The sequence below is a fragment of the Danio rerio genome, chromosome 21, assembly GCF_049306965.1.
Source record: "Danio rerio strain Tuebingen ecotype United States chromosome 21, GRCz12tu, whole genome shotgun sequence".
NCBI lineage: Eukaryota > Metazoa > Chordata > Actinopteri > Cypriniformes > Danionidae > Danio > Danio rerio.
The window spans coordinates 31,385,001-31,408,213 of NC_133196.1; the positions used below are offsets into that span (position 1 = coordinate 31,385,001).

The following is a 23,213-nucleotide window of genomic DNA, read 5'->3' on the forward strand; positions in this document are numbered from 1 at the left end:
CCCGACCAAAAGCTCCATCTCTCACGTCTATTTTGTACCCTAAGAGGAATTCGGGGCTCTTTTCGCAAATTTTCTGTAGGGAAGAGAAGCTCCCTGATGACTAGATAGTGTCATAAATTAATAGAACAGCAGCGATTCGGACTGAGCCACTGCTGTTTTATCAGTTGACAGGAAACTGCACTACAAATAAACCACAAAAAAGGAGAGGATGGAGTTCTATTTTGTGTGTGTGTGTGTTTGTGTGTGAGACACTGCAGGCAAAAACACTTTTTTTATGCACTTGTCGATTTTGAGTTGTTGGTGTTTTCAGTTTAATGTAAAGAAAATGCACTTTTAAGTGTTACTTTTGTAACAAATGAGGTAATGCTGTCAAAATTAGTTTTTTCCCCTGCACTAAGCCAAAAATATCCACTTCTGCAGCAATTGCATGCACCAAACTTTTATAATAGTTTAATTCATACCTATACTCTGAGATATTTATGCATACATCAGTTGAACTACGATTATATACATTTTATTCAGGCTTTTTCTGTTTGTTTGCAGCATTTTGTGAATTATGAGGCCTGCTGCACAAAATTAGATGATAATAAGTGTTGCTCAAACAAAACATAAACTACTTGGGTAAAAACAAAACTGCAATTGTGCAACAAAATCCCCTGTGCAATAATCCTTGACTCTTAAATGACAGTAAAATACATTATACATCGTTTTTTTCTAGCTGTTTGCATACATTTAGTACATTATGAGGCCTGTTGCATGGAATTAGATTATAATATGTTTTGGCTTGACCGAATCAAACTAACCCAACCAGGCTAATATCAGGTTAAGTTGTTTCACAATGCTTGATGCAAACTTTCTAAGAGTTTAACCAAGAGTTTGTGATTAACTCTGAACTTATGCAGCTGGAGGTGTGACACGTGCAGCAATCAGCCAATCACACGACACCGTTGTTGAGCGAGTCAATTGACTGAGTCAATTTTAACGATTTCTCACGAGAAAGTCAGCATAATTCACTTCTCTGTTGAAGACTAAGAAATATCATTATCAAAACCAGAATGATTTTTAACACATTCACAAGGCAACAATAAACACAGTTAAGTTTAAGGCAACTAAAAGCAAATATTACTTATAATATAAATTCAAATCAAATCAACTGATTTTAATAATGTAGGTTCACCAACAGCTCAGACTGCCATTTTTAAATTGTTAACCTTAATCTTTATATTTCATTCATTCATTCATTCATTCATTTTCTTGTCGGCTTAGTCCCTTTATTTATCCGGGGTTGCCACAGCGGAATAAACCGCCAACTTATCCAGCAAGTTTTTATGCAGCATATGCCCTTCCAGCCGCAACCCATCTCTGGGAAACATCCACACACACATTTACACACACACTCATACACTACAGACAATTTAGCTTACCCAATTCACCTGTACCACATGTCTTTGGACTGTGGGGGAAACCCACGCGAATGCAGGGAGAACATGCAAACTCCACACAGAAACGCCAACTGAGCCGAGGTTTAAACCAGCGACCTTCTTGCTGTGAGGCGACAGCACTACCTACTGCGCCACTGCCTCGCCATCTTTATATTTAAATATTTTAATCTAATTTTAAAATGAAAAACAATTAAAAGTTAATTTTTAATAGTTAATAGTTAAACCATTAATTAATCATTCAAAACTATTTGAAAAGGCTCTATAATTTTCAAATATAACACAAATCTAAATATTTACAATTCATATAGGAGCAATTCCATGCAAATGTTAAACTTGCTATGAAGAAAAGTAAGTTTACACCAAAATAGTTAAACCCTTTCAATGTTTTTTGGAGTGGGCTTGAATTTTCTGTCAATCTCTGTCAATGTTTTCAAACAATTATATTTGATTTAACAAAATGACACAAGTGGCAATTTCATATCTGTCACATCCATAAAGAAGAGATGTCACATCCATAACAAAGCTTTTTCCTCAAATGCAAAATAAAATAAATTTAATTGTTTTCGTTTGAGCGTGCCAACTCTTATCCTTTTGATTAGCACTGTTTCTTATGGGCTGCGCAGTTTAATTCAGAGAATTTCTTAAAAGTATGTTGTACACTGTTAACTCACTGACCTTTTTTGATCGCATCCATAACAGATGTTGATTTTTTCTCATTTAAAATATAAAAAATGTTTACAGTTTGAAATTTTTCTGATCCCATGACTCTATGGTTAGTTGTTTTGGAAAATATAAACAGATGCTTAAATATAATGTTACCATATACTTTCTCTGCGAGTTTATGTTTTAAAACTTTACTGCAAATGTCACATCCTGAATTTGCTCATAATTAAAATATTGGCAAAAACGACATTTCTGACTCAAAAATGCTTTTTTGAAGGCTTTAATTTGGAGCAAAAAATATATTTGGGGACTGGGAGTGGCTTTGTTGCATCAAGTATGTCACTTTAGCTAATTGGTCTAGTTTGGGTTTGCGTTCTCTAACACAGAATAAAACATACTTTGGCGCAGGTTGGCCACGATGCATAAGTTGCCATGCAACAAAACACAAAAAAACAACCCAGGCAACAATCGAAAAAAGTTTGCTCAAACTAAACACAAACTACTTGGGTAAAAAATAAAACTGGCATTGTGCAACAAGCCTATAGGAGTAATAATAAAGAGATTGGCAATATCCCATGTGCAATAACCTTTGACTCCAATATGTCAAAAAATAAAACAAGATTTTTGAACCAGACTTCATCAAATGTTCAGATTATTGTGGTAGAAATGTCTGCAAATCAGTTCATATTTAATAAAATGATGTCTCTTTTGCATTATAAAATAAAATATTTTAAAACATAAGAAATTAGCAAATCTTAATGTAATCAATGCACTGGGAAATGTGGTGATAACAATTACTTCCTTTTTTACCCTCTTCACCTGCAGTGTCTTGCTTTAAAGCAGATGTTCTGCTAAAACGCCTAGGGAGAAATTAAACTATCAGCAAATGAGACAACTGTTGACATACAGGAAAGAGCTATGAAATGAATGTGGATAGCATATCTCAGATCATTGGGTCTGGGAGGAATCTGATGAGGAACGCTTGAGCTCCAATTAAAATCTCTGACTTCTGACTAATCAGGAAAAATTTCAAGAGGCATGAGACTCGGAAGTCTCCATTTACTTTCCACTTCTTATTCAAGGCTATGTATGGAAACAGCTGAGTTACATTAATAAAAGCTCATTTGTGACTTCCTGCAGATTAAAAAAAGAGAGGAAATATGAAAATTATACAAAGAAGGGACAAAAACAAATAGATATCAATGAGACGAGGGCAGGCTTATTTCTTAGCTAAAATTAAAACCTTTTTTTGTTATTTGAAATTAAACATTAACTGAAATACTGAATGCATGTATGTGCAAATGTAAGGCGAAGCCTGAAAATACTTACTTAGAGATATTAAAGTCTGATAGAAAAAGAACAACCGAGTTAAAAAAAAACACACACACACACACACACACAACAAAATTGTAAATCTAGGCAGATAAGACCAAAAATGTGAAAATAAAGTTTTAAATAATAGCAGGGTTATTTATTTAGTTTGACAAAATACTAAAATAATTGAAACAAATAAATCCTAAAAAATATATGCACAATAAAGAAAGGCATCAAAACAAGGATTATAGAATGCACAAGATGTATCACTTCTATAGTTTGGAATGTAGAAAATTGTAACGTCAATATAGCGAATGAAGCCCCGTCTACTACAGGAGCCAATCATGGATCTCTATAGACTGACAATTTTCTGGAGGAGAAGCTAAGACCAGACTTTAGGACTAGGAGATTTGGCCTAAAATCAAAATCTCGATTAATTCAACATTTTAACTCGATAACGATTAATGAACGATTATTTTATTTATTTATTAAAATTTTTGCCCTCATGTGGTCTGAAGGCATCTCTTGCGCAGCTTCCAATCATAGTCAATGTAGTGCAAAGTAAAGCTCAAGAATGTCCAACTTGACCAGAGATCCGATGTGGCTGCAAAGTGGCCGCAGAAGTAGAAATCAGCCACAGCCTATTGGAACCCACATGGACTCAAGATTCTTACAGAAATCAGGCAATTTTGGTGAAAGAAAAAATACGGTTTGGGGTTACATTCAGTATGGGGGAGTCCCAGAGATCTATAGAGTGCATGGAAACATCAACAGCCTGAGGTATCAAGAAATTTGTGCAGCCCATTACATTACAAACCACAGGAGAGTGCAAATTCTTCAGCAGGATAGCGCTCGTTCTCGTACTTCAGCATCCACATCAAACATCCTGAAAGCAAAGGAGGTCAAGGTGCCTCAGAATTGGTCGGCCCAGTCACCAGACATGAACATAATTGAGCATGTCTTGGGTAAGATGAAGGAGGCATTGAAGATGAATCCAAAGAATCTTGATGACATCTGGGAGTCTGGCAAGAACACTTTCTTTGCCATTCCAGATGACTATATTAATAAGTTACTTGAGTCGTTGCAGAGATGTGTGGATGCAGTCGTCCAAGCTCATGGGAGTCATACACAATATTAATTCTTTCTCCACTGCACCATGACTTTATATTCTATATGGGACATAAATTTTATTCAGTGACCAGACATTTGACTAAGCAAAGTCAGACCTTACGGTACTAATTAAATAATTAAAAATCAAGACATGATCATATTTTATTTTGGTAAACCAAGCGTAATCTAGCGGCATTTAATAGGCCTTTCATATAAGCCACCACTTTTGATGCCAAATGATCAACTACAAGTCAAGTTATTTTTTGTTGTTCCTAAAACTTATGTCAGGCAGTGTAGTATTTCAATGCTATCAGGCTAATGTTAGCATTTTCCAAGATCGTTAGCATTTTCCGAGATTTGACATTAAGTGCACAATGATGAAGGGCAAAAAAGGCATAGCATCAAAAAAGTGAACACTGCAATTTCTTTCGTTCCTCTACAGTTGGCTTGTCAATAACATGCTGCAACATCTCAGTTATCGTGCCCTAAACGCAAAAGAACTGGTGTCATCTTGCATGTCACAAAATGAGACACAAACAAGAAATGAGATACAGAATTGAGAAAAGAGATAAAACCAGACAGAAACAAGGAAGCAGGAGCAGATGAGAAGCAGTTAAGTTCGTCACAAGACCCCAGTGAGCTGAATGTTTCTCCTGCTGCTTCTTTTTTTTCCCTTTCACTCCACATTGCAGCCAAGGAGAGACTCTCAAACTCAACTGAAGTGTCTGTTGGAGCTCAGTGCAAGGGAGAGGAGGAATCATGAATCAGCCTGTCAGTCAGTGGAACAAAAGGGGGGAAGAAAGAAAATGGAGTGATAGGGAAAAGAGGGGATGAAAAAGTATGTGCAGGTGCCCAGCGGCGGAGCTCCAGGCCTGCTGAATTAGTTTAATTAGGTATGTGCTCCTGGCTGTCCTTTTTTCAGCTCGGCTGCGCACGTATTTCCCTCTGCAGACTCCACGCCTTCAATCCCCTAATTTTCCTCCCTCTCCGGGACGTCCTCTCCATCTCCTCCCTCCTCTAATCTAATCAGAATTCCTCTTCATTCTCCATTCCTCTCACAATAGCTCCATCATGGGCCAAATGGGGATTGTAGAGGGAAAAACAGCGCTGAGCGTGTTCGATTATATCCGGCTGGTTAACTAGTAAATATGTCTGGGAGAACACAATCAATTGGCGTCGTCAATGTCTGGCAGAGCAGGCTTGGTGGTGCGCAATGTATGGACGGGGCGATCGTTTGTTAGCTTTATTGTAGTGAATCATTTTATGGCCAGCCGGATGGTGTGAACTCAACAAATCTGTGAACTGTAAAAGTGTAATGGATCATGATGAGGTTTATTCTGACTGCAGTTTCTTAAAGGGGAACGTCGCGCCCCTTTTTGTATGATGAAAAATAAATCTCTGTGTCCTCAGAGTATGTCTGTAAAACTCAAAACAGCTCAATGATTATTCAGTATAGCTTGAAAATTGTTTGACTATTTGGGTGTGTGAGCTGTTTTTGAGCTTGTCTCTTTAAATGCAAATGAGCTGCTGCTTTCCACAAGAGGGCAGAGCCTATTCTAACACTCCAGAAACCTCATGCAGCCAAAATAATTAGTATATTAATGTTTACATATGTGCAGCCAGATCAGTCTCAAAATAACAAAATCTAATTCATTATTCAAACACACATCCAATTTGTAAACAATTCATGAATTTACAAATAAAAAAAACATAAATATTTCTTCAAATGTACTTTTAAAATATCTATATGTCAAGTTCTTGAATCGATTTCCATCACACATTTATGAATGTTGTTGGATGTATTTATGAATTGAATCTGCATTTGAAAATCTTGACAAGTGCATAGAGTGCTTTGAATTTGTGTGCAGAATTTTTAGCTTCTAGCATTATTTTTCCTGCAGACCTCCCTTTTCGGCGCGTATTCGGTTTTGCCAATCGCAAAGAGCTTGCAGTCCATCAATTAAAACATTCCTTACTAAACATACTCGAAAAGCCACTGTGCTACTTATTTTTACTTAAATAAGATCAGCATGTACATGCCAGGTTTATAAACTTCTCCCTGACAAATATCACAAATGAAATCCTATTACAATGGAAACATTTCACAAGACAATTATGATGCATGTAACGATCATGAGCATCTTGGGGTGCTTTCACACCGGTGGATAGATTGTTTTATTCCAAAACAGTGATTAAAATTGATACAATGTTTATTTTTGTTCCTGGTGCGGTTCACTTTTACATGGCAAAGTTTCTAAACGGACCAAAATAGATAAAACAAGTCACACGCGAGTAAACTCTCCTCACATTGGTCGGGGTTCCACGGTTTATTTTGCAGAGTCCCACTCAGCTGTCATGCGTTCTTATAAGACATTAAGACATTATAAGCAAAAAGCTGTTCTTTAATTTTGAAGGCTGACAACCACAGACATTGTCCGCAAATATAAATCAGAAGTAAGATTTTTTCATCGAATTATGGCTAAAATTTCGGGCTAGAATTATGCATTATAGGCTTACATTTACATTATAGAGAGAAATAACAGATAAACGAAGGCTGCTGTTCAGTCAATTTTCCTAATGAATAAACAGCTCTTGTTAATAGTTCAGCATGCTTTTATTTTTGTATTTGACTTGAAATGCACATTTACCGGTTGGAATGACTTCCCGCCCTACTTATAATTCTCTCTTCATAGAGCCGCATATATGCCTACTTATCCACAATACACTGTGATACTGTATAGCCTGGTTCGAATTGTATTAAATTCTTAAAAGTTTCTGGTCCCACTTTATATTAAGTGGCCTAAACTAATATGTACAGTACTTGCATTGAAATGAATAATTTCTTCCAATGTACATATTTTATAAACGCATGTTACATGATTAAATGCATGTAATTCCATCTGTAATTATTAATCTTTAATTAAACTGTTGACCATCTCTTACAACATAAAACACCCATACCACAAACCACAAAACCTGTCCCTAAACCTACACATACCCCACCTCAAGATTCTTCTGCAACACATTACAAACACAATAAGTACATTGTATTTATTTTTTTTTAATGCAAATACATAGTAGTTAATGTCACTTTATATAAAGTGGGATGAAATTTTAAAGTTTTGGATAAAAAAATAATAAAAAAAAACGTCTTAGACATTTAATTGCATTTGTGTCTTCTTATGTCATCTTTGCTTCAAATTACAAAAAAAAACTAATATCGATTATGCGAGGTGTTTGTAATGCATCGTCCATGGAGCAGGTAAATTTGAAATTGTTCTCTCTTCTGGCTGCCGTTATCAGTCTCACACATTTTTATTTCCTTTCTCTAAAAGTCTTGATAACACGATCATTTAGCTTTTATTTTATTATTTCTGCAATAAGATATAAGATATAAATAAGATATAAGATATACGTAGTTGTACTCTGCCACAACACGTTTACTCAACTATGACAACTTCAGCAACTGAAAAACATGAGAATGGGGAAAGTGTCCACAGAACATGTCTGAAGTTGTTTGCTGTATGAGTGCATCAGCCATTACAAATTAAATGGAGACTGCTGCAGTAGTGCTGTGGGTGGAAACATGCAGATTAAGGGTGGTAATAGGATCCTGATAATACATCACTAGAGGAACAAAATCTGAATGGCAAATTTTGTTCACATGCTTGCACAAAATGGCTTACAATAAAGATACACCAGAGTACACATTTTTGCTCTTAATTGCAGAAAACTCCCCTTTAACAAGAGGTCAAAGACCTAAAGGCAGTGAATTGCCTACTTACACTCATCCCTCCTTAATATCCTGAGACTACTGCGTATAAGTAATATAAAATAATAACAGCAGAAAAAAGTATCACCTTAAATATTCACATATTATCACCTACAGCAACACATCCGACATTCAGTGGACTAAAATAGGATTCGCATCTTATTATTTACTGTATTCCATCAGGTTTATCAACAAGGGTGTTCACATTCTGACCTCAAGTACATGGTGCACAATTAAATGCCTGCATTATCGGTTTCTGTGGGGGAAAAAATTATATTTTAGTCGCATTTTAGCAGTGTAAATGGCTCCCTCATTGCTAATCACAGCAATTTGTGATTGAGCCACTTAAAAGGATTAAACTGAGGAATGGAAAGATGTTCTCTATTTTCTTATGCTTTCAAAAAAAATAATAATTTAATAAGATGAATACAAGAAGAAGATAAAACAAATTCCACATAATATTACTAATCTAAAAATGAATCTGTGAGAAATAAAGAAAAATAAATATAAAGTAAAAATAGCTCAGGCTGCTATACAGTAGTTCAACAGCCCCAACATCCTTTCTTGATCTCCAATCACTTGCTAAAACTGCCTTCTGTCCTATGTTTTACTAAAAACAAAAAGACAAAAAAAAAACATACCTTTACATTCAAACATTTAAAATAAGCATACTGTTTTCACAATTAAGATCTATTTTGGTCTGAAGAATCATTATTTAATAAAAAATCATAATAATAACTTATATTATGATATATAAATATTATATTTGATTATAATAATTAATGTGTTTTCATTAAAGTGTATGTGAAAAAAAAAAAAATATATATATATATATATATATATATATATATATATATATATATATATATATATATATATATATATATATATATATATATATATATATATATATTATGTGAAATGAATGGTGATGCTTTTGTATACTTTTTTCAATAATAATGACACATTTTATTTTAATATTATAAAAGTGTATATTATTTTAAAATACAAAAAATGAGAATTAAAATTTTGAACTTACTGGAATGAATGAGATTCAGTTGAATTCCTTCAAATGTTTAATTAATGACTGCTAAAACATGAAACCTCCATATTAATTTGTAACCTACATAAAGAACAACAATAAATGTTACTCTGAAAATATTTAAACTAAATTAATTTATTGTACTAATTCATTTTAAATATACATTTTATTTTTTTCATTTGACAGGGTTTCATTTTTAGTGGCCTACTTCTACATATATTTTCAACATTTCCAAAAGCTCCACATAGTGAAAAAGCAAGATATATTTGACAATTTTTACAAGTGCTCACATCTAAAGGTGCTCAATATATAACCAGGTCCAAAAAAACTAAAATGTATATATTTTTTAAATATTGTATGTTTTTTAAGAAAAACTAAATTATGATAATAAAAATAATTCTTAAAAATGTTTCAAGAATTCACACTTAACAGGTTTGGCCCGGGTCTGTCCCGGGAGAGAACCCTGAGCTCTGAGAAAATTCAGTCCAGGGCTCCCACCAGGTTTTTTAGTATGTAAGGGGGTCCGAGAGCTCCCTCTAGTTAAAAAGGAAAGGGAGGAAATGGGGTGAAGAGGGGATTCTTCCTAAATGAAGATAAGCTAGTAGGGTGAAATCTGTCTATTTATAGTAGACTTGGTTCCAATTTGATTGGATTATTACTGATTACAGATGAGAGACCAGCTGCGATCACATATCACATGCTCATTAGTTCAAATACTTCATTTGCGTAGTTTTGCAGGTCAAAACAGACCTTAATGCCTTATGACGGCAAAAAAAAAAAAAAAAAATAGTATATATCACTTTCAAAATATTATTATTTCTTTAAAACTAAAATAATTTTTGCTATTTACTAGAGGCTCAAATGGCTACAGTCCATAAAGTTGGTTCCCCTCGGTTTTACACAAAAGAGGTCTACAAAATACCCAGAGAAATCCACCCATTAGCTTTGCCATTCATGTATATATAAATATCTAACCATTTATAGAGATTACAATGATTAAATATATAATATATGTATATATGTATATATATATGTATTATATACTTGAATTTTCTTTTAACACTGAATTTATCTGGGAGGTATGCAATAAAAAGCTTTACCTCTGCAAGTTCAACTGTGCATTTCAGCTGCATTAAGGGAAAAAAAGTGTGTGTGTGTGTGTGTGTGTGTGTGTGTGTGTGTGTGTGTGTGTGTGTGTGTGTGTGTGTGTGTGTGTGTGTGTGTGTGTGTGTGTGTGTGTGTGTGTGTGTGTGTGTGTGTGTGTGAGAGAGAGAGAGAACAAGAGAGGTGTGGAAGGCAGAAAAAAAAGCAAGCGGCAGTGTATGTGTAGGTTACAGATGTGGGTATTTCATAGAATACTTTGTATGCGTGAATGTGTGAAACCATGTGTGTTACCAAGTGTGACTCTCCTGGAGTATTCTTGAATGTATTCATATGTGGCGAGATGAGCAGAGGTTTAAGTGAAGAAATGGTGAAACAAATGGAATTAGTGCGGTGATTCAGAAGATAAAAATTAAGAATAGACCAAGATGACCCAGAATCTGTTCTCTTCCCAACAGCATGCATACTTTCACATAGGGCTGGGCGATATGGCAAAAAATACAATCACGATAAATATTTTCCATATTGAACTATAACAATATATATTTCAATATAAGTCGGTAATGCTTCCAGATTTAAAAGAGTATCCAAAACAACAACTAAAGCCAGAAAAATTAGAGGGTCCATTAAAAGGAATATCATATTTTCAGCTGATACATTTTCAGTGGCCAAAAATTCGGAATATTTTTAATATCAACACACTTTTAGATTCCCATTGTTGGACATTTCTGCTGTGTGATTGGCTTTTAGATCAATATAGAGTAAAAACTCCACAGCTTATCATTGTTATTGACAAATAATACCGCGATTTGATATAATATTGTTTACCGGCCCTACTTTCACATATATTTATAACAAAAATATAGCTTTTCAAAGATAATAAAGACAAATAGCTCAATCATTATTTTCTATTAGCAAAAGTTAAATGCCTTATGTCAATCTGCCCTGACTGATAAATATAAACTCCATGTCTGCCTGCAACGTGTATCAAACCATCAGGAAAAAAAGCCCAACCCCAGCAGAAACAGCTTCACTCTGCAGAGGAAATTTTTTTTTTCTAACGTGGCATAAATGGCCTTGTAGGCTTTGACTGACTGTCTCTGAGCTTCAGAAGAACGTCATATACTCCATCGGCTTCAAAATCAACAGCCACTGCAGGGAAAAAGGCAGTATGCGAGCAGCTATTACAGCGAGGTGCCACAGGGCACACTACTGAGCCCACTGCTGTTCTGAACCGCGCCGCAAGAACACAAAACAGCTTTGACCCTTCTTAATCTCTGGCTTTCTCTTTAGTTTTGTTCTGAGCTCTGGGAATTTTGTAGAGATTGTGACGCGTTCAGGTGAAGCTAATCGGATCTATGAGAACATTGTCATCACTCAGATGAGTGGGCCCTGCCAGCAGCTGGTAGCCTCTGGGGACACTGAGCCATAACTTACATCAAAACAAGCAATGATCACTATCGAAGTCACTCGGAAGTTTGCAGAGTGGACAGAGTGGACAGTACTTAATGCTATTAGTTAGTTATGTAAACCCGTGGCCTCTATGCAGCAGTGAGGGACAAAGAAGCGAGGTGGCACACAGTGTGTGGTGAGCTGTGCACATTGCAGAACGAGCCTGCGGCGCAGCACTGCAGCTGTCAAGCAGGAGCTCTACCATGCATCCGTGACTGATTACCAAGGGGCTGCTACGTCACGCGTTCACACGACGCATGCCTCCACAAGACGCGCAACTGAACTATAGGGGAAATGACAAATTTATCCTTTTTTTTGTCTTGTTTGAGTCACCATGAACCGCAGTTAAGCCTGGGGCCCAATGTGTTTTGGGCTCTCCTGCTGAGATTTTAATTTGTTTAGCTAAAATGCGAAATCACAACTTGCGTGCTTTAGGTTACTAATTAATAATAGGCAACTTCTGGTGCATTGGGAATGTTTTTTTTTTTTCTTTTTTACACTCCCTCCTCTGGAAGATAAAATATCCAGGCGCATTGCTAATAAACAGAACATGTCCCCTTCAGTTTAATTAGGTCACTTTTTGTCATATGGCCCAATGAATCGTGCCATTTCAGCAGTGGACACAGAACTAATACGATCAGGGCTTTTGCTAATTGGAGCACTGAAAGTCACATGGCTGTAGACTGCAAGCATGCACGCAGACAAATCACTGGCAATCATGTTAACAAAGGGAGGCCATTTTGCATATATCATCATCAGATTTAACACAACAAAGAAGATGGATGCAGGACTGGCGCTGGCAGCGTGGCATTTATCGAAGAGCAGGGCACACAACGAAGTCAGCTACATGATTGGATTGGGCTGCAAATAATCAGAAGCGAGTAGGAGGTGTGGAGGTGATGGCTGTGTGCTTAGGCCACCGGGTGAGGCTCTCACCAAGCAGAAGGCGAGCAGAAAACACCTCCGGATCTTTGCAGAACTCTTCCCTCAGGACTCGGCCACGCTAGCGCAGCGGCAATGAGGACAAATGAGTGTGTTGCGGCGCTGACATCAGACTGGCATGGGGAAAGGGGAGCCATGTGATGGTGTGCCGAAGTGTGGCCTGGAGACAGGCCAGTCATCGCTGGCACAGTGGCAGGCCTCTGCTCCTCTCCGCCTCTGCGCCATGACGGATGGGTGGGCAGACAGCTGTTTAACATCACAAGATTTACAGCCCTCCCGTAGCAGCCGTCAGTCCAACACCTATCAGCCTGAAGTAAATCTCCTGTCTCCTGCCTCTAAGAGAGGAGTGTGAACCGAGGAGCCACTCGAGCAATCGGCTGTTAATCACCTGACCTCTATTGTTCTGCCATAACCGAGGCCAGGCCAACCCCTATCGCTCTCCTCCTGCTCCTCTTTCACTTTCGCTCACTGCACTACCCTCCCTCCCTCCCTCCTCCACCCTCTCCAGCCTAGGGATGTTTAAAGCTACATATTTTCGACTGCTTGGAGAGCTGCCTGAATGACTACTTGACTAATCGATGTTAAGGAAGCCCTGTATAATTAGGCTTTTTGGGATTCATCCGGCACAAGTTGAACGTTTCTTATGGGGCATTAACATAAGATGCATGCATCCTTGTGTTTAAGCATGCTGGGATCACCAGACATATTCTGAAAAAAAAAAATGCTTGTGGGATGCCTAAAGTAGGCGTGAAATGGAAACCAATGTTCTAAATGATTTTATTGATCTTATTGTGAATGATTCATCTATGCATGAATTTAATTTTTACGAGCTTGTAAGGTTAGAGCGTATAATTTTTTTTGAAATGCCCTCCTGGAGAAACAGCAGACTTCTCTTAGGAGATATATTCTGGTCTTCTCCAGCAATTTTATTCACTTTATTCCCACAACTTTCAAACAATTGACAGAAAACATAAATTCAGAGCTTCCTCCATCCAATCAACGTTTACTCTGGTATACATCACCAAAAAAAAAGGAAAGATCTGTTATTATTTAAGCTATATCCTGCATGTCACCATCAAGGTGGATTTAAAGTTTTGTTGTTACAAATATCTAAAATCTAAATTAACTGGTCAACCAAGTACACTACTGACCCCATTCCTACTTCTGCTTCCTTTTCGTTCTACATTCACTCTTTTTCCCCTCAATCACACTGTTGTTTTGTGATCCTCGCCCCCTGCGCACTGCTGGGAGGTCACCGGGCATGAGGAGGTGGATCAGCAGTGCCGGCGAATGCCGCAGTGTAAAGTTACACGCTCCGGAGGCTTGCACTGGCTCACACTGGATAATACTTCCGCTCAGATGGAATTGCGAACAAACAGACACAAATGTTTATTCCTCCCCCTCTCAGAAAATATTTTCTGTTATTGTTATTATTATTACTACATTAAGCTAATATTTTATAACCTCTAACCCTACTTGAATGATTTTTGAAGTGGTTTAATTAGTGTGCTGCACTTTACTCTAGCTGACATATAGTATGTGTGGTATGACCCCATTCAGAAAGGTCTATAAATGCACTCACTACACATAAAGACAGATGCTTTTGGATGTTGCGACATGCATTTAAAAAATGTAAAGACAATCAAAGAATTTTCAATACCCCTTCACCATCACTGCCACCATCCTGTCTATCTCTGCTTACCTATAAAACAGACAGTAAACAAAAACGAAAAGGAATGTTTTTTCACCAAACAGATTTTTTCAATGGCCCAGAAATGCCTCAAAGCTATGTAAAATGAGTTATGCTGCTTTTAGGATTAGTCTTAAAGCACTGATGTCTGGATTTATTTCTCAAAACAAGATGTTTCTATATCCACCATGGTGTGATGCCAAAAAGAGAGCAGACGTTTTTGATTGTGTGCACAATGACTTTGAAATAAGAAGGATGCTCTGGCACAAACCAAGCCCTAAAATCAAGAATGCAGAGAATATGCAAAAGTATGGAAAACTACGGAAACCTGACCCGGTTAAAGCCATCTGCTATGCAACTATGCAAATGTAATGTAAACAGAGCGCGACTACGGCGGGGCGAGAAAATAAATTGCAGGGCAGGTCATGTGACCTTGTGCTCCGTTTAGAAGACAACAGGAATGCTGGGTCGCACGTAGAGCGAAGCATTTACTCTGCTTGCATCTGCCCACCCCTCCTCCTACTCGCTCTGGCATCTGGCACCTTCTCCCACTCTGTAATGCCAGGTAATTACCTACCCTATCTGTTGCTGCTTACCCATTCTACCTACTCTCAAAACATTCAGGAAAAGCAGTGGGCTCCTTTAATTATCTGCTTTCTGCATCACTCTGGAACGCGTCCAAGCCAATCCCACCGGACCGCCTCAAAATAAATCAGGGATTCATACCAAAACCAGCCACGATTGTGTCCGTAGCGCAGCAAAACAGTGCATGTTGTGGGCTGTGCTGCTTATGTTGAGTACTATGGTTCAAGCAACGATGTTACCTGGGCTACTAGCAAGTCCGACCTGGACCTTTTCTAATGATAAGTGCCTAAGCGGCCTTAATCACTGGTTTCACACCACTGTGAACGTGCACCGTGTTTGAATGCTTTGCAATGACCTGAGGTCCATTAACAATTCATTTGGGTTAGCAAGTAAAGTTCATCCGATGCCAATGAGCGAAATGGAAAGGAGGGTACGAAATAAAAATTACTTTCCTAGAGGTGGAAACAGACACGGGGATCTCAGCGCTGACCTTTTTCCCAACTTATCATCATCCAGAGGAGTGATCCCTAATGTTTTTTTTCCTCTTGCTTTGGCTGGCATGGGGACTGAGTCACACGTCAGCCTGAATTAAAAGCTGCCCAGTACTCCAGGCTTCGTGTTGCCTTAAGAGAGACCACGCGTGTGGACAAACTATGCATGCGTGACCTTGGACCCTGATAGCGAAGGCATGACGTGTGAACACTGTGTCGTCGTCTGCATGTATGTATGAGTGCAAGTCCAACAGCTTTCAAGCTGTTCCGGTATTTTTACCCATTCTTCACATTCTCCTTGGTATCCCGATTTGCTTCAGCTTAAAAAAAATTATAAAAACACACAGCGTCTGAACAAAGTCTGGGCTGATTTCGAGACCCCCTGGTGACTTGAGAGACAACCAATTAGCTATGAGCTCATACAGACACGGCCATGTGACTCAGCTCTCCACACAAGCTTTATTCCTTGATGCCATTCCTTCATCATGAATATTGCAGAACACAGGACAAATATGTGAGCTCAGCTAGACAGAGGGGCAACTCCTTTGGAGCATTAGGCATGTAGCCGTCTTCCCAGACATCAGTGAGGAGCTCTGAAGCTGTGGATGTCTGGGCCTCCCTCAGGGTGGATCACGCCTTCACCCTCCGCAGCATCAATAGACGGCTGTCCGCACTGAGAGGGAGACTGTACATGTATTGCACATCAAGGATCTGTCCATGCAAGAAGTGCTGAAAAGCGAGACAGCCAAATAGCAGGAGTCTGGCGAGTGAGTCAGAAAGCAAACAGAGTCAAGGCATGATTTTTTTCTGTAGCTCTTTTTAGTATGTGTTCATGTGACTGCAGTGGGATGGTTGTCACGTTGTCAGGAAGTAATGATAGCCTAAAGAAACAATCAAAGGAATACTTTTGATATAGACAGTATGCCAAGATATGATGTGGATTCATAATGATGCATGATAAAAGCTGTTAAAGCTATGGTTAGATAGGTGCAAAGAAATTAAAATTTTGATATGTTGATATAAAAATTGCTAGATTTCTGATAGATTCAGCAGTTGTTCAGTTACATACTAATAATCAGTCATTTAAAATACAAAAACAGCACATTTAAGCATTATATAAAGTAAAAAACACACATTCATTTTGTTTATTTCCTCTGTTTTTAGCACCAACATGCTGCCCATACTAGGGATGCTCTGATTGATCGGCCGGAGATTGGTATCGCCTCATAATCACATTTCATGACTCAATCGGTACTTGCCAATCTGGCCAATCTCATGAACCAATAGGGTATATGCCGGGCTAGTGTTTTTCCCATACTGATGAACTTCCGGTGACCTGTTATTGTGAACTTTTTTTCCATTTTATATGGTTCCTTTTACAGCATCGATGTTGTAATGTCATTAAAATACAATCAGTTAAATAAACTTTGGCATTCATTTAGTTGCTCAAGCGTAAAACGAGACAAAAAGCCGTTTACTCGCACGCGCCCGTCAGAATCGGCAGGCTAGCGCAGAAGCTCCATTGAAAATACTGGGGAAAAATAAATGCTTATATTATAAAGACATGGCGGGGGGAAATGTGATTTAATGCAGCGCTTCTTGTACAATCTGAGACCCACTTTATATCGGATATCACTCAGCTAGTGGAGATCGCTGATTTTTTAAAGAAAACAGACCTTAAACGCGCCGGTTTTTGCATTGCATACAGTTCGCCGGAAGCGCTTAACCCAGGTTACTGGCAAATTAAAAATCCCATTAGCATGCTTCGGCATATACCCTATCGCAAATGTTTGTTTAGGATTTTAAAACAGAGGATGATGCCCGCACACGAACATGGGGAGAACATGCAAACTCCTCACTGAAATACTAACTAACCCAGTTTTGGCTCAAACTAGCACCCTTCTTGCTGTGAGGTGATTGTGCTACCCACTGCACCACCGTGCTGCCCATGGGCTCGTTGTTGCAGCCATTTTATATTCAGTGTTTTGAGCAGCTGTGACGTGAATAGAGCGTTCGCTCCAATCTAGTGTCCAACCGTATGACCTCTCCTGAAAGCTCTGGTAGTCTCCCGCATATTGGCTCCATGACACCCGCGAATAAAATAAAATACAAACCCAAAACATGGCGACGAGAATGAGTGAGCAAGAGAACGGACTGAGAGACACACAGTGATGTTCTGAGCATTACACTGGTTAGGTTAACTTCTTATGCATCAAATATGCAAAAAATTTTCTTCATTGAGGCATGCTGAATTCCTCTTCTATCATTTGCGATGTTTCTAAATTGCATTGTTAATCATTTCTATAACCAACTCTTTTTAATAGGTTTCTTATATTATTTTCTGTAAAGCTCCTTCTGACCATGTTTGTCCACAATGAATGGTTGTACTAGACATGTTTAAGGGATTATATGCAGCATCCTTAATTTATTCTATTAGGTAAGGAGAAAACCCCACTTAAATAATCACACTTAGAGGGGAAATGTGCTTTATGTATCATAAAGCTGAAGCATCAGAATTGGTACTCTGTATCTGGCGATCACCATGACAAGAAATCGTTACTCAGTACTGCAAAAATCCTTATCGGAGCATTACTAGCCGATACAGTACAATGCATCCCTATTCACCATTTATTTTAAACTGTGATCAATAATAATAATAATAATGATTGATAATTTAGACATTTCATGCCAAACTTAATCTAAAGATGGAACTAATAAGAATACAGGCTTGATTTGAGATTTATTACACTGGTAAAACACCGCATAAAATAGCTAATTAAATTTAAAAGTGACACTTAACTGCAGCATCCATAATAGTAATCTCAATTACAGATTGCGCTACACTAATGTATCACACTGCATGTTTTCTTTTTGTTTTGTGCTCATCTTGCATTAATAATTTAATAAAACTATAGATCATCATGAAGCTGGTAAGCCTAATTCACACCCAGCGTGAGCATAACAACGGCAGACATCATGAGGCAATGTTATGATGAACCATCATCATGCTAATTGCGAAATGCTTTAAAAAGTAATTAATTAAGCAGCGCACAAACAATCTGACAACTTGTCAGTTACCCAGCACTGGGTCATTGTGCAAGCTGCACCGGGCAAAATTCAGTCTCGTTGTGCAAAAAAATAAATAATAATAAAATCAAACAGTTCATAAATTGACGCCAAAGGACAGCAGAGAAGGACGAAAAAAAAAAAAAGGGTGCTCACAAACCAGTCAACATTCGTTTGAGAAAAAACAAAAGGAAGACCACCTGTCCATCAGGAAGGCCACCAGCTTTCCTTCCACCCCCTTTTTTTTTCGATATCTCTGAGCCCAATGACGGCCAGCGATACTCCTTATCAGCTGGTGAGATGAGATTTAGTTCCAGGCCTAACACTCATGGGAGGCTATTGATAATGCCGGTCTCCCCCTTCTGCTCTCCTCTCATTTTCCTGAAGTGGGACCTGCCTCGCCTGGCCAAATCCAAACCGCAACCATGACAGCAACTGCAAAACTGATTTCGAATCGGTGTAACGGGGTGACATCTAGTGTGTTCCAGCTACGGATGAATACGATGAGCCATGCAAAACCCAGCTGTGAGCTCTGGCAGTGGGCAACCCCTTTAGTAAAATCCCCTCTTTTTCCCAATGCTACCTGGATGGGAAGCCAGGTCAAGCTCCCAGAGATGGGCTGTGATGTTGTTTTGACATCCACACTGCTGCATAGCTGAATGAATAATCGATGGTGCTTGAAAACAGAAGGCATTTGATTTGTTTTTGTTTTTTTTCTTATTATAGTGCCGTTTTAAAAACGCTCATGAAACTTTCATGGTTCATAGGTACAAAGCCGGAAACGACTAACATGCTCAAAGCACTGTTTTCCATTACTGACCCGTATCCCTATGGCTTGGAATCATTAATGGTCTTCATGTGCAGAGCGAGCCCATCTGCATCTGTGTGTGTGTGCACATTTTTATAGCCTAGTAAATGGTTGCATATAACTGCCGAACTAACCTATTATGCTGACAGACAGCAACTATTATGTGATATTGATCGCGCAAGACTTTCAATAATAGCAGTCCTGTTGATTTGATCAACTGGAGAAGCAGAGTTTATCTAGAGCGTGTCTTGGTCGTAAACTTTAGGAACATCAGTCTGAATATAGCCACCATTCATCAAAGCTCAATTTGACTGATTCACCTCAGCAGTTACCACGCGAGGGACTCGTGCGCAATTAGTGGTGTTAATCATATACTAATAATAAACAGTGAATTTAATTACGCCCGTGATGTATTGTCGTTCATGAAGAGTGCTGGAGGATTTTCATACACCACAACCCCGCAAAGATTTATCTGACATCAGCTCACAATCGAGTTAGCCTCAGTTCTTCAGCCCTGGCTGCCCTGCCAGAGAACAGTTGGTGATGGAGCTAATAGAGGGTTGCAACATGGCAACGGCAGAAAAAAAGACAGCAGATGTTCAAGAGGGCGATACAAAAAGGATTAAAACAGCATTATGGAGGATACATTCTTCAGATGTGCTGGTGTTTATTATATCTGTACACTATATAAAGAGCTGCAGAAATGTTGATTTAAAGAAAAAGAATCATACAACCCTAATCATCAAAACATGTATTGTTTTTCTTGTGTAAACTTAGAAACAAGAAAATATGCAATCAATTAATCAATCAATCACAGGATTATTATAAAATACTGTATATCCTAAAAAAGACCCTTTTAAAGTTTTCTGTGGACAATAGTTTGACCAGTTCCTTTCTATATAACAGTTTTAGGGGGGATAGGGGGTGGAATTCCAGGAGTTTTCCGGGAGACAGAACAGTGTTGGCAGGTATGGTGTGAAGTATGATGTTTGTGTAAACTTATATGCTTACACAAGAAAATATGCAACCAATTAATCAATCAATCTATCAATCAATCACAGAACTATCATAATATACTGTGTATGCTAAAAAAAAAAAAATAAGACTGTTTTTTTAAGCTCTCTGTGGACAAAAGTTCGACCAACTCCTATCATACCGTTTTACAGATTTTTGCAGTTCCTATGTTTTTTAAAATTGATACCTTTGTCTACATGTAACTACAAAAACACAATTTAGTTAAAACAGTGACATATTGCCTAAACATATTACATATTAAGTCTATAAGCATGCATGAGTGGCTGCTTGACAACCGCAACAATGGTGGATTCATGATTGTACAGTATGTGTCCAAGCATAGTGTTTGTTTACAAGTGACATCGCCATCTACTGGCTTGACATGCATGATAAGTAATTGTTAGTTTTGTGGGTCTGTTTGAAGTATAATATAACAACACTAGCTACGTTTCTATTCAAAGATGCAAATTAAATGTATGCGCAAAACTGGAATATCACATAAAAGACATGCGCGTTTCCATCCAACGAGTCAAAGAGAACTAAATTGTAACTTCTAGATTAACTGGCGCCAAACAATCAACAGCAAAAATGGAATTTGCTGCGATAGAAGAAGCTGAGTGAATCTTTTCTTCATTTAATAAATGACAAGGACAAATGCCGACACGCAATGAACACATGGTGGCATTTGAAGGCGTGAGACATGGAGCACAGATGCTCTTGACAACTTTGCAGGTAATTAATGATACAATAACATTAATACTGAGATGGTTAAGGCATTTTAGAATGACTAAACCAACATCTCAGATGTTTTACAATGTGGTCAGCCTGCTGATTTGTCCTTTCACAAACATTTTTATCATCACATGATCTCTTATAACAAAATCACGTGACTTTTTTAATTAACAAACTGACAAAAGTGTTTCCATCATAGTTTATGCACATCTTTTCTTATCGGATAAAAAGTTTATCCTACCAAGTTATGCGCATGCATTTTTTATATGCATTTTCAAAATGTGCATAAAAATAGATGAATGGAAACATAGCTATTGTCATCTGTGTGTTTAACGTTTTGATTTAGTGGCTCATTTGTATTAATTTGTAATCTCATTCATACATTTTAGTATGATTTACTCATTCCCCAATGGAAGGTATAGAGTTGAGGGTGAGGATTGCAGGCACGGTACTTTTAAAAAAAAGTTGACATTTTTATGTCAATTAAATCAAATTAATTTGTACAAATTAGCCACTTTTCTGACAATAATATAAATAGTTAAGTTTCCTCTTGAGATTGTGTTGGAATATCATATTTGATTATGTTAGATTTGTGAACAACTATTTGAGTCTGATCTTATTAAACTGTCGGTAATTCACAATCTAACCTGAATGACTTGTTCTCAAAACATCCTGTACTCATGTTCAGCTCACTGTTGGAAAGGATTTTCAAAGAAAAGCAGCAGAAAATCCGGTCTTTCAGTAAATCTCTTCAAACTAACATAAGTATTGATTATATGACACTTTTTGGTCATTTCAGTCATGATTGATCATCATTTGATAAGATGGCAGACTTAAATATGTTTTCCAGGAAAGAAGGAAAACAGACATGCATGTGTACAGAATAAAATGAGAGTAAATAATGACATCATATATTTGAGTTGCCTGGGAACAATAATGTGACTTAGGCTACATCATAAAATCATCAGTGTTATATTGGATGAACAGGACTTTCTGAATGTAAATGCCAATACATAAAAAGACAAAATCTTTTTAAAAAAATATGCAAAAAAGGCCTTGATAAGTCTTTCAAACAATTTATTGGGACCACATTTAGCCTGTCCTTTGTGAACTTGTTAAAAGGGTCAGATCTCCCTTGTAAATTCATTCCACAAAAATAAATATTTCACCAACAACCCATTTAGAGAAAAAATAGCCCTTTATCCAAACAAAAGGCTGTTTTATTCCCACGGCTTTTCCATTTCACTCTCTCTTTCTCTTCCTCTCTCTTTCTCGTGCATCCGAAAGCCGCACATGGCATGACTAGAATGGGGGCAAATCAATACACACAGCGCCCGTTAGTAACGCTACGCTGGCACGCAGGTGTTCAAAACCATCACCAACGAGGAACATATAAAAAAAAAGCCAGACTTCCGAGGGTTTGAACAATAACACAGAGCAGACAATAACATCTGCGCTTATGAGTCAACACCGTCCGCTCACTTCTCTTCTCCAGCCCCGTTCATCACCTGCATCTTTGAAAACACATATTCCGATGACAAAAGCATCTGCAGGGACACGCAGAAGTGCTCTTACCTGAAAGTGCGCGCGCGTTTCCCCCACTTCTGACTGGGAACTGTTCGGTCGCCTTTTGTATAGTCCAGAGAGGCGAAATGCGGCGTTTGCCCTCCCCTTTCACTGGCGTACAGACGACGGCTGTGTGAGCGCGTCAAGCCGCTCCACCTGCATGAAACGACACCGCAGATCTGCCGCTCAATGCGCGTCTCCCGGTAGCGGTTACGGGCGCGAAATGAGGGCGCGGTCAGTGGAACACCTCACCAATCATCCCGCGTGAGCACTTCGCCTTGCCGGAGCACCGACGACACGATGACTGCGGCACCGCTGCCTCAATGTGACTTACTTTATCAAAATCTGGACCACCGACTATGACCAGGAGCTGCGGCTCATCCATCCCTCTACTGTCCCTTAATCCGTTTAAAGCGGGCTTTC

General features: G+C 38.2%; 1 protein-coding gene across 48 annotated transcripts in view; it reads right to left on the bottom strand.

Moving 5' to 3' along the window:
• nrxn2a (neurexin 2a) overlaps positions 1 to 22,977 on the bottom strand; it is a 708,141-nt gene extending 685,164 nt beyond the window's left edge. For 47 of the 48 annotated variants that reach the window (XM_073934759.1, XM_073934753.1, XM_073934748.1 and 44 more), the window contains exon 1: positions 22,800 to 22,977. The gene's annotated coding sequence lies outside the window, so the exon portion shown is untranslated. 48 annotated transcript variants of the gene reach the window in all.
• Positions 22,978 to 23,213: the final 236 nt, after the last annotated feature.